The sequence below is a fragment of the Homalodisca vitripennis genome, chromosome 8, assembly GCF_021130785.1.
Source record: "Homalodisca vitripennis isolate AUS2020 chromosome 8, UT_GWSS_2.1, whole genome shotgun sequence".
Taxonomy (NCBI): Eukaryota; Metazoa; Arthropoda; class Insecta; order Hemiptera; family Cicadellidae; genus Homalodisca; species Homalodisca vitripennis.
Genome location: NC_060214.1, coordinates 113,106,368 through 113,121,747, shown reverse-complemented (window position 1 = coordinate 113,121,747; position 15,380 = coordinate 113,106,368). Strand labels below are relative to the sequence as shown.

Below are 15,380 nucleotides of genomic sequence, written 5' to 3'. Positions count from 1 at the left end.
AAACTGTTATTAGAGACAATACAATAATTAATTACTAAAAATTTGAACTTGTACTGTCATATATATTGTGTATACATGACGCATACTGTTGTATTTCTTTTAAGCTTAAAAATATTATATTATATAGGTACTTTATTGTTTATGTATATTTTTGTTTATATAATTATATTTAATTAACAAACCAAGCGATTTTTTATTCTTGTTTTTTTTTTTATTTAATTGTAAGTCTTGTATTATAATGTGTCCACCTCAATTAATTTTGACATTTATGAATAATAATAATATAAAATAACAACTACAAATTGCCAGTCTTTAAATACTAAAAAGCGTAAATGTTATACAGCTCTGCGATTGGCGATAAAATTCATTTACTGTTTATCTAATATTATTTTCGCTAAAAGCTTATCAAGCCCTTGGTGTTAAAATACAATAGTATAAAAATAATATTTCTTTTAATGTAAAAGAGTGAAGGATCAATATAGTAATGCAGTTCTTGAGTTAATTTTAATTTTAATAGGATATTACAGAGTCGGCTTTTATTCCCTGTAACATGTAAAATCCTCGGACTGATACTTTACGTATCAAACTCGATTTTAGAGGTAGAACACTTATATATTTATAATGTAAATTGTAACTCTTATTTATTGAGCTTCGGTTCTTCAGTAAGATCAATACGGTGTAGAATCACTTAAGAGCTCGTACATTTTAATTTAGCAAAACAAAACCGAATGCTTAATTAAATCAAAACTAATGAAGAGACTCTCCTAGAACCGACAGAATACGAGTACAGGGTTCATACAGTTTTGCGCGTTACACTTTATAAAACTCGCGTTACGTTTTGTGTACTTGTTCTACGTTATCTAAAAGCAGGTTAGAGTAATTAGATAACATTTATCAAATCTGAGAAGGCGCGCGCTTCCCGGCGAACAGTGATTTCGACGAAGTAACATATTTTTTAAACAAGTGATCTTTACTTTGAAACCAGTTAAAAGTATTTCTTAGCTTCCCCATGGATTTATATCGGTGCCAGTTGTACTATTATACTATATGTATGCATATTACTGTATAAAGTGCTGCATGAATATTTTTACACAAATTTCATTCAATCTGCAATTTTGCCTTTATATTTAGCATGGCAAAATATTTGTTCACATCAAAGTTAAAATTAATTGACATGTGACTAAATATGATTAAAAAATGACTCCAGAAGTGTTACTTAAGGTCGGAAAACAACGTGCAATAATTTAAGTTCCATACTTGCAAATCGATCAAAGCTACAACGTCTTTGCAATGAGAAACATTGTTATCTAAGCGATAAGCTATCAAATTTATTGAAACCATTTGTTATTCGCGTTTCAAGGAATATTCGTTTTATCAAAATGTGATTTAATTGAGTCACTATAGATTTAAATAAAAGCTAAAATACTGTCAGCATTGTATTTGACATTTTCACTCTTGCATGTTACAATGAAATGGTGTTTTCTTACTGTTAGTGATTAATACTTATTTTGTAAAACTATAAAAGTTTTACGTCAGTAGCACATATACATGTAGTGGCGTAGATAGAAAATTAATTTGGGGGGCCTGACACACTAGGTGGTTTAGTAAGTATAAAATACCCCCTAAAACGTTGCTAAAAAATTTCCCCCCAGAAAATTGTGTGAATTTCCAGGCCACATAAGTTTATTTTAGCGTATATACATTACTGGGTACAATTTTAATCTTTGACTTTCAAAATTTCGGGGAGGGGGGTGATTGTGTTTCCTGAAACCCCCCTTTATATACGCCCATGGAAACGAAGGTGAGTAAAGATATAAACGGGAAAGATTTATAGAATAAGCACTGGCACCCACAATAGTAATCCATCCCACACATGGGCCAGTTGGAGAAATCACACAACTTCGTGCAGCACCTACAGCTCTGGTGGTCATTTTATTCCCTGCTGTACACACCCTGTACACTGTACACACCCACTACTCTGAACCAGACTTGTTTGACATGACAATCATTTACGTTCTTGAAAACGGTACAGGCAGACAGAAATAAGATCTTTGCACCCCCTAGAGTAATAGGCTTCGCTAACGCTCAGCCAATAACATTACCAGATTAAGAGGGTGACTACACAGGATACACATACTCATTCTTGAACAATTCCTATATTTTTGTTTTTAACCTTTTTTGTTTTCATTAAGACTATAATATAAGGCAATAGTAAAAACAAATTTTTGTATGTAGGTAGTTGAATGTTCATTATGCGCATACATGCAGCATTGCATGTCTCATGCTCTTATAGCCAGGCTGGAGCCTATGCACAGGCTGCTTGTCCATGTAGACTCATTAACATAGTTGCAAGTTATTCCTTTAGAACAGTACTACCTACATTATGACTCGCCTTATTAATATTCCTCTTTTTTGTATTTAGTGTAATAGATTTTAAATACTGGTTCAATTTCAATTTGGTTGCTAAAATTAGCAGTGTATTTTAAAATGCTAATGTATTTTTTAACTATGTACTTTTAGGAAATAAACAGTTATTTCATTTAATTTCAAATGAGAATCATGACTCCTATAAACTGTTGAAATGTCAGGTCCAAACTCACGTAGACTCGCTTTCAGATGATGAAATGATCTACAAGACGCAAAAGCGACACGAGAAGATTATTTTACTGACTCGACCTCGGACTTTTGAGGCAGAGACAGTCTGAATGTCGATGTCACACAGGATTTAGTCAATGAATACAAACCTTATATAAGGTTTGTATTCGTTGGTTTAGTTTCTTTTACAGACTAAACCCGCTAGTTTGACAGGTGTCAAGTAGCATCATACAAGTTGCGGTATCATATTACCTAATCTTATAGCATATAATCTCATACCACCTAAAGTAAAATACTCATGAATTTAGTTGTTTTAATATTATCTTCTATAATATAAAAATGAAACTGTTCGTGTGTAACAGCATCACTCACAAACGGCTGGACGGATTCGCCTAATTTTTTTTTTAAATTTGTTCGTCTTGATCTGTAGAAGGTTATAGGATACTTTTTATCCCTTTCCCGATTCAGGATTCCGCCCCACTGGTTACAGAAATACCCGTAAGAAATGCATTGCAGCAAACATATGTTATTAAGTGAAAGAGTCTTTTCAAATTTTTAATCAGCTGTTCTTTGTAAACATATATAATGCGACAAAAAAATATATTTATATATAATTTAATTACTATTTTAAATTTCTTTACACTTATAGTAATATATAAAAATGAATGTTTGTGTGTTTGTCCTTTATATACTCAGAAACTATTGGACCGATCACTATGAAAATTTGTATTTTTCTATGTAGAAGGTTTATATGCAATGCCCATTGATGTAACTCACCACCAGGCTGTACTGCAAGATATAACAGTTATCAAAGCGCCTGCACATTATGAACTGCAATTACGACACAGTTACGTTTATTAAATAGCCAAACACTATTTGAAGGCAAAGAAATATACGGGCAAAGCTTAAGAGACGCGTGCGAAGCCGCGGGAAACAGCTAGTATGCTATGAGATTAAGTACTATTCGATGACCCCCTATTTATTTTATATTTTTAGGTGGTGTGAGATTAGGTGCTGTGAGATCCCATATTAGGTGCTCTAAAACTCTCGAACTATTCTTTAAATGCTGTGATACTACGTAATATAAGGTACGTTACTATTACGTACTAGAAGAATGTACTCTATTAGACGATTGAATTTTTAACCCTGTAACAATAATACACGTTTAGGTGTTGTGAGATTATATGCTGTGAGATCCCACATTAAGTGCTCTAAAACTCTCGAACGATTCTTTAGATGGTGTGATATTACGCACTATAAGGTTATATACTAGAAGAATCTACCTTATTAAACGTTTGAGTGTTTAACCCTGTGTCAACAATACACGTTTAGGTGGTGTGAAATTAGGTGCTGGGAGATCCCACATTAGGTGACATCCTACTACTCCTTTCGTAGATAAATAAAAAAAAACTCTTCTTACGTCGAGAATTAAGGCATTTAACTGTACTTCTTTCAGTTGCTCGGTTCACAATGGGGGCTGTATTAAGTATTCCTACATTATAAAAGCTTTGTAGAATAGACTCTTCAGATTTTAAATCCAGTATAATAATTTCATAACCATTTCATAATTTAAATCGAGAATATAAAATAGAAATTTAAAAAGTAAGTGTAAAATGGAAAAGTCACCATCATACAGACTGAGAGGAAGTTAAAAACGTGTTTGACTGTAAAAATTATTCTGTTTTAACTAGTTGGAATTGCTATAACTATCAGACGTTTGAGATATGCGTTAATTTTTATTGCTCTTTCATTGTTCAATTCTCCACCGATACCTAGACAAAGGTGATAAAGAGAACTTGAACGTATTCTGGCACGGTTTTAACGATAGCACAGTGAAGTCAGTGTTCACAAGCCGGTGCCATCTTGGCCCACGGATACGCCTACTGGCGTCTGTGAATGGCCCGCCTTTCTCTGCAGCCCACGCACTCCGGATAACGCGTATACTCGTTATAATGTACCGCCAAGTCAGGACGATCCAGCTGTCAGTTTCGAGACAGTCTGTACTACAGTGTAACATATAGAAAAGTATACATTTTAGGTAGATTGTATGTACAGAATGAGCTTATTGCAATTGCCTATACTCTTTGGAACGGGGATGGTTTTGGGTTATTAACATTTATATATATATATATATATATATATATATATATATATATATATATATATATATATAAATTTTGGAACTTGGTAAAATATTGATCTTACAACTATCTCAGCTAAGTTCATTGGCCAGCTTCGTTTCGTTGCAAAATGGCGGCGGTTTCAAACATTTGAAAAATTCACAACTCCGTTATTATTGGGTCTAGACTTTAGAGGAACAAAATAAAAAATGTTCGTACAAAATTTCCAAAAATTGGCTTAATAAATATCTTGTTGTGTCCTAAATGGTGTTTAAAACATCGATTACATGTAAATCCCAGAAGAAATAAATTGTTAATATAGCCTACGAGTATAAGTTGTCATAAAATTTATCTGCTTCGTCCAACTGAGCCAGAATGGCTGTTTTATAAGTACTTAAACTGACATGTACATGTGCATTACTCTAATTCACATGCACTCTATCAAATAGTACTTAATTCTAAGCCTATTGAATTTAATGTCGAACTTATCAAGTTCTATAAAAGGAAGGTGTGTATTGAATGTATATATTGAAACTATATAATTCTCGTAATTGGTGGCATGTTTGGGAACCAATCATTATGAAACTTAAAATATATTTAAATCGTTATAAATGCAGCAATGGAGTCTAAAAGTTGAGAGTTTTTGGAACAGTTTTTATCTCTTTAGAGTGTCATAACTGTCTCAAACATTCAAGGTTCGGCTGCCACAACTAGTTTTTAGTGACCGGTCCTGCGGCTTGGTGACAAGGTCAGGTTATTACTATCTACCTTGATTTTTTTGGGCATTTGACAAGCTCCTGTATCATCTGTTTTATGGTTCTCCTCTAATATCATCCTAATCTTATTCGCTGGATGAAACGTTACCTTATGGAAGTAACATTTTGATGGAGTGTATCCTAAAATGTTTCATTGACAATTCAGGACTGCCTCAAGGTTCCATTTTGGGCTCTATGTTTTTTCTTATTAATAGCGTAACGTATATCTGGAACTGTAATGTTCAGCTTTATATGGTGATATTGAAATCTCTCTACCGATCAAAAGAGTGACAGACTATTTAGTTCTGCCATTACTAACTCATCCAGTCAAAAATGCTGAAAACTTAACAGTTGCGATCCTTCTATATTGTCTGGAGTTGTATTGTATATTTGTGGATTAAATTGATTCGTCCATAGAAGAAGGTATATTGTGCCTGTCATAACTCTTTGGTATGATTTGCTAATGACCTAAATTGTAGTTATGCGTTAGTTTATTCATCCATCTGAGGAAAAGATCGTACAGGAACTGAGACGTAGTGGTACTGATATCTTGTATTAGTGAATGATGGCAAATTCTGCTTCCTTCAGAAGGTTAACAGTTTAATCTGTGAACAAGAATGTACATCTAACATTGGCAGAGGCAAGGACGTTTATCTCTGAAGAAGGTTGGAAACGAATTCAAGTGATTATGTGTTTAATGGTGGCTGGGAAGGAACTTTCGCTGTTACAATCGGACACAAGGTGGACTACTTTCATCCTGCTTGTTTACAACTCTGCTGTTGGCTACAGCTGTTGGGTGGGTTGCGGGAGATTCGATTTCTAGCTACAGTAGACCTTGAGAAATCGGATGGCTTCTTCTGGAGAGATAACGGATAGAGTTAATAGTAAAGATGAGAGATAGAGTTAGCAGATAAACTGAACGGATCGAGATAACTGATAGAGATTGCACATGAAGATAACGGATAGAGATTATAGATAATGATAACGAATGGAGTGAACGGATAAAGATAACTGATAAAGCTGAAGGTGCTGCAAGCGGCTAGTTATTACATCCATCTTTCCCCAAGTACAGGTATTGTGCACCTCTGTTACGCACTCTTATTGTATACTCTTTAACCTTAATTTCACCTCCTCATTTTATCCTCGTTACTGCTTTTAAACCGTTTATTGTTTGTGTTGTTGGCAATATAAAATCATCGTGTATAAAATATAATGTTCCTAGATCCTAGCTCCCTTTTTAATTGTGATACCTACAGTTTGAAAATACAAGAAACTTATTGTGCCTTAGGACTTTACAGGCTTTTGTTTTAACGATAATTATATTTGTTACGTTAGTTTTATATTATATTTAAAATAAATAACACTAAGATTCTTTTTATATAACTCCATAGAGAAATTTTGAAGAATTTTCACCGCCAGTGATTTAAAAGTTGTAAAATTAAACAATAACTACGTTTTTTGGCAGATATTTTCTTTTATAACTGGACATTGACTTGTTTAAATAATTCAATTTTGATGCATGAGCATCTCAAAAACGCGATGTTTGTATACCTGTGAATTAGTGAAGGGGTTAGAAGATTTTGTAATATCTTGAATTGGACCAAACACCGGAAAACTGAAATCGTGGAGCCTAAATGATTCGCTTATTATTACTATTTTAATTTGAATGTTGAGTTTAGCTCAAGTTCACCTTCTCTTATTGCAGCGTCTGGTATCTGACGCTGTCACAGACTTGACTCCTGGAATCTGGAGTCATCTTCGTCTGAAGAGATGTCGTTTGGGCATTAGAGACATCTAGACTACAAAATACAATAATAATATGTAATCTAAGTAAAGTGGTAGTCTCATTGTCTCATCAGGTACACGATTGCCAACAGCTTGCTCATCAGGTACATAAAAACAACAGAAATTGCAAAAAAAAAAAAAAAAAAAAAAAAAAAAAAAACAGAAAAAGTACCTACAATTTTCTTGGTGCGTAGTTCATGTATAGATTTTGTATCTTAATGTCTGGGCATAAGAAAATAAATTAGGCCTTGATAAAAATGAAGACGAAGTGTTTTAGAAAATACACTGGCTGCTTGATTTGCTCCATTTAAGGATTGGTTTTTTTTCTCTGAATACTTTTCCAACTCGCCGACCTTGGAAGAAACCTTGGACAAAGGATAGTAAAATATAAAATTCCAACAGCAAAATGCTCGTTTTAGTACCGGTTTTCTGCTTGCATTAACACACACACACGCGCGCGTGCCAATCCACCCGTCCCTAGTCGCATAATCGGTTGAAAGCAGATCTGAAATCGCGTATCTATAACAGAATAAGAGATTCGATTTTGGTAATGGGCTGGACCTAAAATGATTAAAAAAAAAAAAAAAAACGGAGGGAGGGAGGGAGAGGGGGGTGAGAGGGGGAGGGAGGGAGGGAGGGAGAGAATGTTAAAATTTTACCATTGCAAAGTTGATCACAGAGAAATAGTACAGTACTGTTCATTCATGAATATATTATGATGCGTTTGGAGGAACGTCATTATGGACTGAAAGAAATTATTATATTGAGTGATGTGTTTGGAAATTATGTGTTACAATGCAATTATTGCAGCAATTACATCCTCCTCAATTCTGTTTCAAACATAGATAGAAACGCAAATTTTCCCTTGAAAACTCAACTCACAAATTTACCTGCAGCGAGCAGGAGTCACTGACGACAGAGGTCGTGGTGCGACATGCCGCTGCCGTCTCGGTTGGCATTTAATAAAGTTCAGCCCGTTATGAGAGAATTGTTCTGGGAAGCGTCACGTCAGGACAGTGTGGCTGTGGCGTCACAGAGTCACTGTTACCGCACTGTATCCGACTCCGGCTCTCGCGACCTTGGCCTTCTACCGTGCAAGACAGCACAGGTTGGGTGATCACACGAGTGTGTACGTCCTCGCAGACACATATGGTTGATAATGTTGGCAATCAATACATCTACTAGATAAAATAGCGTCTATTGGAAAATTTTACTTAGAACTTCACTGTACGTAAAAATATGGGTATGGCTCTCCTACCGGTAGGTCACGTGATCAATTCCCGGTGTGGTCAATAAAAATTTGCAGCTTGTGAAGCCCCACGTATATTATTTGTATGGGAACAAGTGTATTTTAAGTGTATAAACAAAACTATCTCGAGACGTAAAATGAAACACTTTATAGCAATGACTGTTCTCTCGCTATTTCAGTGAGGCCATATAAAAGAAAGTGTTACTTTAAATTCCACCACAAATTATAAGATCAAGATTACAACAATTTTTTTTTCTCTTAGGACAAGAAGCTTATAAATTGCACTTAGTCCTGTAAGAACCTTAGCGCTGCTTCCGGAGTGACAGGATATTCAGGATGGGTAAGGTTAGAGAGTAGGGGCCGCCTCTAACCTAATGACGGCCCAAACATTAATACCATTAACTTCTATATATAATAATTCTTCTTACATACCCAAATATGCAATTGGGCAGAACGTAGCCAGGAAAAATTTTTGTGGGGAGGAGCCAGTCAACTGTTATTTTCCCGTAGCGGACAGAGAGTAAGGCCCCATTTTGTTCCTTATAAAGTTCTTGGCCTGTTTCTTTGTTGAGAACAATCTTTCAGCAGCACATGTCAGTAAAAGTGGATTATTTAAATAATTCTAATCGTTTATTAAAAATGTATTTGAAAAAATTGGGGGGTCCGGATCCCTTGTGCCCCCTTACTGGCTACGTCCTTTCAATTGGGTAATTCTTGTTCAACTTAATTATGGTTTGCTGAAAAAGAAATTATACACTCAAATATGTAAAAAGACTAATGACGAGTGGTCTTGTGCTTGATGGTCAGTAGAAGAATTCCGAGTGCGGATAGAACCAATATCCCTGATGTGATGACGTCTGTATAAACGCACCAGTTCGATGGAGTGGCGTTCCCTAGCGGTGATCTTGAGGTGTGAAATGAAGACACATTCTGTATACACTTCAAGTATATTAAACGTGGACATGTGAACGATGTTGGACTCTAATAAATCGCGTGTTGTGGCTCGTAGATGAGTATTTTTAATAAACGTCTTTCTCAGAACATGTTGACGTCAAACTGAGTATTACTGCTAACTTGTATCGGACATTGCGCTCCGGATTCTCACGAGAACATCGTAGTCTGGTTCAAGGCATTGTGCGGTGGGAAACAGTCTGGATTATATGCTAAACTATAACAGAGGCAAGGTGAAGGTGAGCGTGGAGACAGTGGCGGAGCCATCGGGGGCTTATGGGGGGTTACAACTTCCCATGAAGTCTAATGCAAGTTACATTGCTTGACAAACTTGAATCTCATGGCATACGAGGCGTGCCTCTCGATCGGCTCAGAGCATTTCTAAGCCACAGAACTCAAATTGTCCAGATCTCAAACAAATTATCTGAACCAATTTACCTGAGGTTTGGTGTCCCACAGGGCTCAATTCTCAGTCCAATTCTCTTCCTGATCTATGTCAATGATGTAGGTTCATCACTTCTGCACGGAAAACTAGTGCAGTATGCTGATGACACGACTCTCTGTTTCACTAGCAAATCAAAATTGATTCTGGAACAGCAGAGTTTTGTTGAGATTAGCAACTGCGTTCAACATTTCAACAGCTCTAATGTTAAAACAAATTCCCGCAAAATCCAATTTTATAAATTTTGCTTTACGATCAGTAGATAGTCATGACGAGCCAGCTGTTATGTTGGCTGATATCATGCTGGAAGAAGTGCACTGTTCGAAATTCCTGGGAATATACCTAGATCCAGGGTTGACTTTGAATGATCACATCGACCACGTTTGCTCAAATTGGCCTCTGGCATTTATGTTTCTAACCATATACTGCCCTAGTCAGGTTCTGATGACGGCGTATTATGGTTTGATTTAACTCCATCTCACCTACGGGTTGATGTTGTAGGGAGCTTGTGCAAACAACCAATTCCTAAGAGTGTTCAAGCTGCAAAAACAAGCAAACCGCATTAACACTCAGTTGAAATTTAGAGTCTTGCAAGGAAGTCTTCAAAAATGTGCAACTGTTGACGCTGCAAAGTCTCTACATCTTGGAAACAACTCTGTTTTGACTAAATGTGTCATGATGAATGGCCGAGACATACATATGTATGAGACTAGAGGCAGAGATAACTACCGAACTGGTAGACACGTACCGGTGGTTTATGAACGCTTGCCTTCACAGTCAGGTGTTCATTCGTCAATAAATTACCAGATTCAATGCTCCAACTACCAATTAAACTCCAACGCTCAAAATGTTAAAAACTCGTTTGAAACGCTTTTTACTGTCACCAACATTTTTTAATGTTGACGAGTTTTTGGCACATGATTGGAAGACCACAAATTAAAAAGTCTGACGGAATCTGTCACTGGAAGTGGGAATAATTGGTGAATGAATGGATGTAGGTAAGCTTGCAAATTGTATGTTTGAATGAGATGACTTGTGGTGTGCATTAAAAAAATTTTAGCAAGTAAAAAGTAAAAATTTGACTTTTTCCATGCGTTTGTATAATGTTCCGGCAATATAAATATGATTTTATTGTATGCAGGGGCCTAGCTTAGAAATAGTAACCTCTTTAGTCATGGGGGAGCTTATGGGGTTACTTCATCTTCCCATGAAGTCAAGGGGTTTCGTTTCAACACATGATCAAAGATATAAATTGATTGAATCATCGGGCAATTAATCAAAGTATGGGAAATGTATTTTGAACGGTATGCCCAACAAGTTGATTTAACATGACATAATGATCATGTATGTTTTCTGGGATTGATATATTATCCATATATACAGTACTCGTACAAATCATTGGTAATTCCTCCAACCACTTTTGAAAGCCTTGGCTGCGCTACTGTATTGCAGGAATGTGAGCTGTTGTTCTTCAGAAAAACAACTACAATCTGTCGATTCTGTTGGAACTAGGCGAAGTATCTTTTCCCATTACATAGAAGTCTGATTATTTTCATACATTGCTCGTTACAGTGGCGTAGCTACCTTGGGTGGCACCCGGTGCGGAAGTTGGTGGTGTCACCCCATCGAAAGTAAAAAGCAATAAATTTGATATGATAAAGGTCATGGATATAATACATTTTTTTATGATCTATCACTATAGAATGAATACACGTTTAACAATTTACGCCAACCAAACACAAAACACTTCACGAAACAAATGAGAAATGTTGCAACTGAAACGTCAAAGATCGCGAGTATAGGACGGAGAATCCCCCACGACAGCGTCAGGCTCTTTTGCGGGAATCCCTGAATTATACATAGAGCTGAGCTAGTGCTAGTGGAGGAATCCCCGAAAAAGAAATTTTTGTGCTAGCGATTTATTTTTGTTTCTTTGTACATTGTTCTTAAAATTGAGAGACCGGGTGGGTGTCTCCCCAAAAAAGGTGACACCCGGTGCGGCCCGCCCCCGCCCCCCCCCCTTTGCTACGCCACTGGCTCGTTATCTTTGAGCTTACAGATGTTTATGTTGTAACTCGAGACTGTAAAAACTATTTTAAAACTTGGTATTTGTGGACTTACTTGACAAATTCAGGCTCGATTAAGGTATTTTCACTTACTTTGTTTTGGTTTTAAAAATAGTTTTACAATCTTTCCAAACAAACTATCCTTGCCGACTAAGATGGAAATTGTCTGTGTTACGTATATTTCACAAGTTAACCTTTTCAAAAAGTTGGATAGATGACGATCCATGCTCGAGTTTCTCGCGAAACCTCAGATCTCCGACTTTCCCCTCGTACTTACTCTTGGGATGAACGCGGCCCCCTATGGATGGCATTGGACGTCCAAGGAGTTTCCCAAGGGACGACTTTCTTTCCGGTGTCATCTACTGCCCGGGCCGGTCCTCCCAATAGGGCAGAGACGGAGGAATGCGAGCGCCAGAGACCGTCTCTTGTGGACATTAGCATAAGGAAAACGGCACCAGTGGGGAAAGTGGTTGAGGACTGCACCACACAGAAGGTCGGAGCGAGATAACCAAGCGGGACTGCAATAGTCCTGTAAGGACGAGCAAGGGATAGATTATCTTTATGCCTTCCTCTGAAGAAAGTGTGAAGTGGTCTCCATCATCACGTGATTCCACCTCAGATTGCAAAACAGGTGGCTCAACCTCCTTTCCGTTTGCGTTACAAAATATAATTGCTCGGCATTTTCCGCTTTATGTTTGTACACTATCATTACCACACAGATCTTCGGGTTTTAATGCTCTCCGTGTTGTTTTATTATAATTTCGAAATTTTAGTTGGATAAGAACTGTGACACATTAAAGCACTCTTTACTTTAACCTTCATCATTCAAATTCCACTATTGAACTCGGCTGCGAGATTGAACCTGTATTGAACGTAATATCTGCTGAACAAGTAAGATGCACCCTACGTACACATTTGTTGCCGTCACTGACGCATAGCTGGCAAGAGATAAATACAGGAAGTTATGAAAATTTGATTCAGATCTAACTATTCAAGCGATTTTAAAAATAACATTTTCAAAATTCATGACAATTCGTTGTCCACAAAATGACTTGATTGAAGGATATCCATTCACAAATTTTAAATAAAGGTTCCAAGTACGTTCATTTTGTTATTATAAATTAAATAGCTTTCCTCCTTTTAAACATAAAATTCTATGATTGTAAATCTGTTTTGAAAATTAAAACCGGTTGAAAATATAAGGGAAAACAGAAAGATAAATTTGGCCACATAGGTGCTGCTATCCATCGGATAAATATAGCAACATTTTTCGGTATGCATGTAGCCTAAGAAACTCAAGCGCTTTGAATAATTTCACATTGTTTGAAAACCAAGATCCATTTAAAATTCCAATATGTGATTTATTTGTAATTCAAGGATATACTAGGACAAATTTATTCTGCACACTTACAGTAGGTGTTAAGATCCACAAGAAATTTTACAAGACAGCTGAGGTCTGACCATCACCTTTTTGATACTTAAGGGGATTCACCACTGAAAATAATGAAAAATTATGAAATTTTCAAAAAAAGTTTTTTTGTCATATTTTGTCATTTGGAACCTACTGAACAAAAAAATAGTATCCTAAGACCTATATTTTAACCCTAAGTATGAAAAAATAACGTTTTTTGAAAGCGCGTCAATGTCCAAAATTTCACATTTTTATTAGATACCTTATTTTGTACTAAAACATCATAATTTCTTTTATATATTTCATTATAAATATGTAAACCAGATATTTAAATCTAGTTTAATACGCATATCAATCATTGTACTGTTTTATTTTCATTACTCTATGCTGAAGAAGAAGAAGAAGTAGTAATAGAAATAGTAATAGGAAAAAAGCTGCCAAGATTGCCAAGCGCTTCGACAATAAAAGACTAGCACTGGCACTGAAACGCAAAAAGATGAAATTCACAGAGTACAGAAGGAAGTTGAGACATGCACAGCTTGAGGAAGAAACCAGGAAAATAGAAGCGGAGGGGAAAACATGGTGCCGGTGACTTTTGAACGTCACCGACCGAACTATGTTTTATTTTACAATGTGTATATATGTATATTTTATTGAACACGGACATAATAATATGACCTAATATTGATGTATAATACAACCTTTTGACCTAATATATTGTGTAAATTTATTTCAGAACCATAAACTAAAAAAATATACGTGATATATTAGTGTTGAACCTACGTTTACTTTCTATCGCAGTTTTCCAAAAGTTTGAATTTCAATAACTTTTCAGACAAAAATCGATATATCTTGGGAACTAATTGAGATAGAAAGTTCATATTTTTACCACATATTAAGTCGATCTTTTTCTAAATATTTAGGTAGAATTAGATTTTTAGGTATATATGATGAATAGAAACATAATTTTATATATATGCATGTTTTTTTTAAAGTCTAAAGTTTACTAAATTATTTTATTAAAACGACTAATGCTACCATGATAAATCTACCTAAATATTTAGATTAGATCCATATCTTCAAAATTAGAGGCCATTGAGCAGTGCAATATGTTGGATAGTTTCTTAGATATATCAATTTGAAATATGGTCTGAAAAACGCGAAAAACCCCCGTTTTTATTCACTGTAGGCTGTATGTGACAACTATTTGGCCGTTTTATATTTTTGTATTTTTTGTTAGCCTACTACACACTAGAAAAAAATGGTTAAGCTATTTCTATTGTGTATTTAACAAAAAGTATGTTTTCAGTGGTGAATCCCCTTAATTCCAGATAGTAATAGTGTCTGAATTGACTGTAGCAATCAATTACAGATCGTTCTACAAAATGGCTGCGATTTATCGCTGTGTCACAGAATAAGATCAGTCTCTAAGATCAAACCGAAAATCTAGAGAATATCTCAAATGCGTTCAAAAAACAAATTAGCTCCCCCAATTAGAATAAAATAAGGAAAATTAAATCTAATTTCGACAGGCGAGGTCAATATTTACACTCACAATGGAAGAACGGAAATTCATTTATAATAAATTGATCTTACATTCTCAGGCACTGTTATTCGAATGAGTATTAGTCTACTGTTATAATACATGTAGAAACAAAGATCTATTTCGTGTTTAGAATAGTTTTCAGGTCTTGAAAATCTATACCATTGAGAGAATCACGAAATATCCGTCGCTACTCAGGGAATTTGAGGTTAATTGGCACGTTTCCTCAATTGCTCTTATACGCCGGTTTGCTCAGTTACTGGAGGCAGAACCAAAGAAAGGCAATGCCAGTCGATGGTTTGCGGTAACTTAGAGAAGGAGGACAAGTCAGTGGTTAATGATTGGACAAGAACAGTTAAAATCTAAGACAGTAGTCTATAATTGAGAAAGCCATTACTTTAATGTCGAGTGATTAGTGACTATGACTTCCTGACTCAGTTGTCACTTTTCTGAACGAGTTGTC

At 35.7% G+C, this 15,380-nt stretch overlaps 1 protein-coding gene across 2 annotated transcripts in view; it reads left to right on the top strand.

Annotated features, from left to right (window-relative positions):
* The window catches only part of LOC124367917 (ankyrin repeat domain-containing protein 29), a 90,354-nt gene that overhangs the window by 31,531 nt on the left and 43,443 nt on the right, over window positions 1-15,380 (top strand). The gene's annotated exons all lie outside the window — the stretch shown is intronic.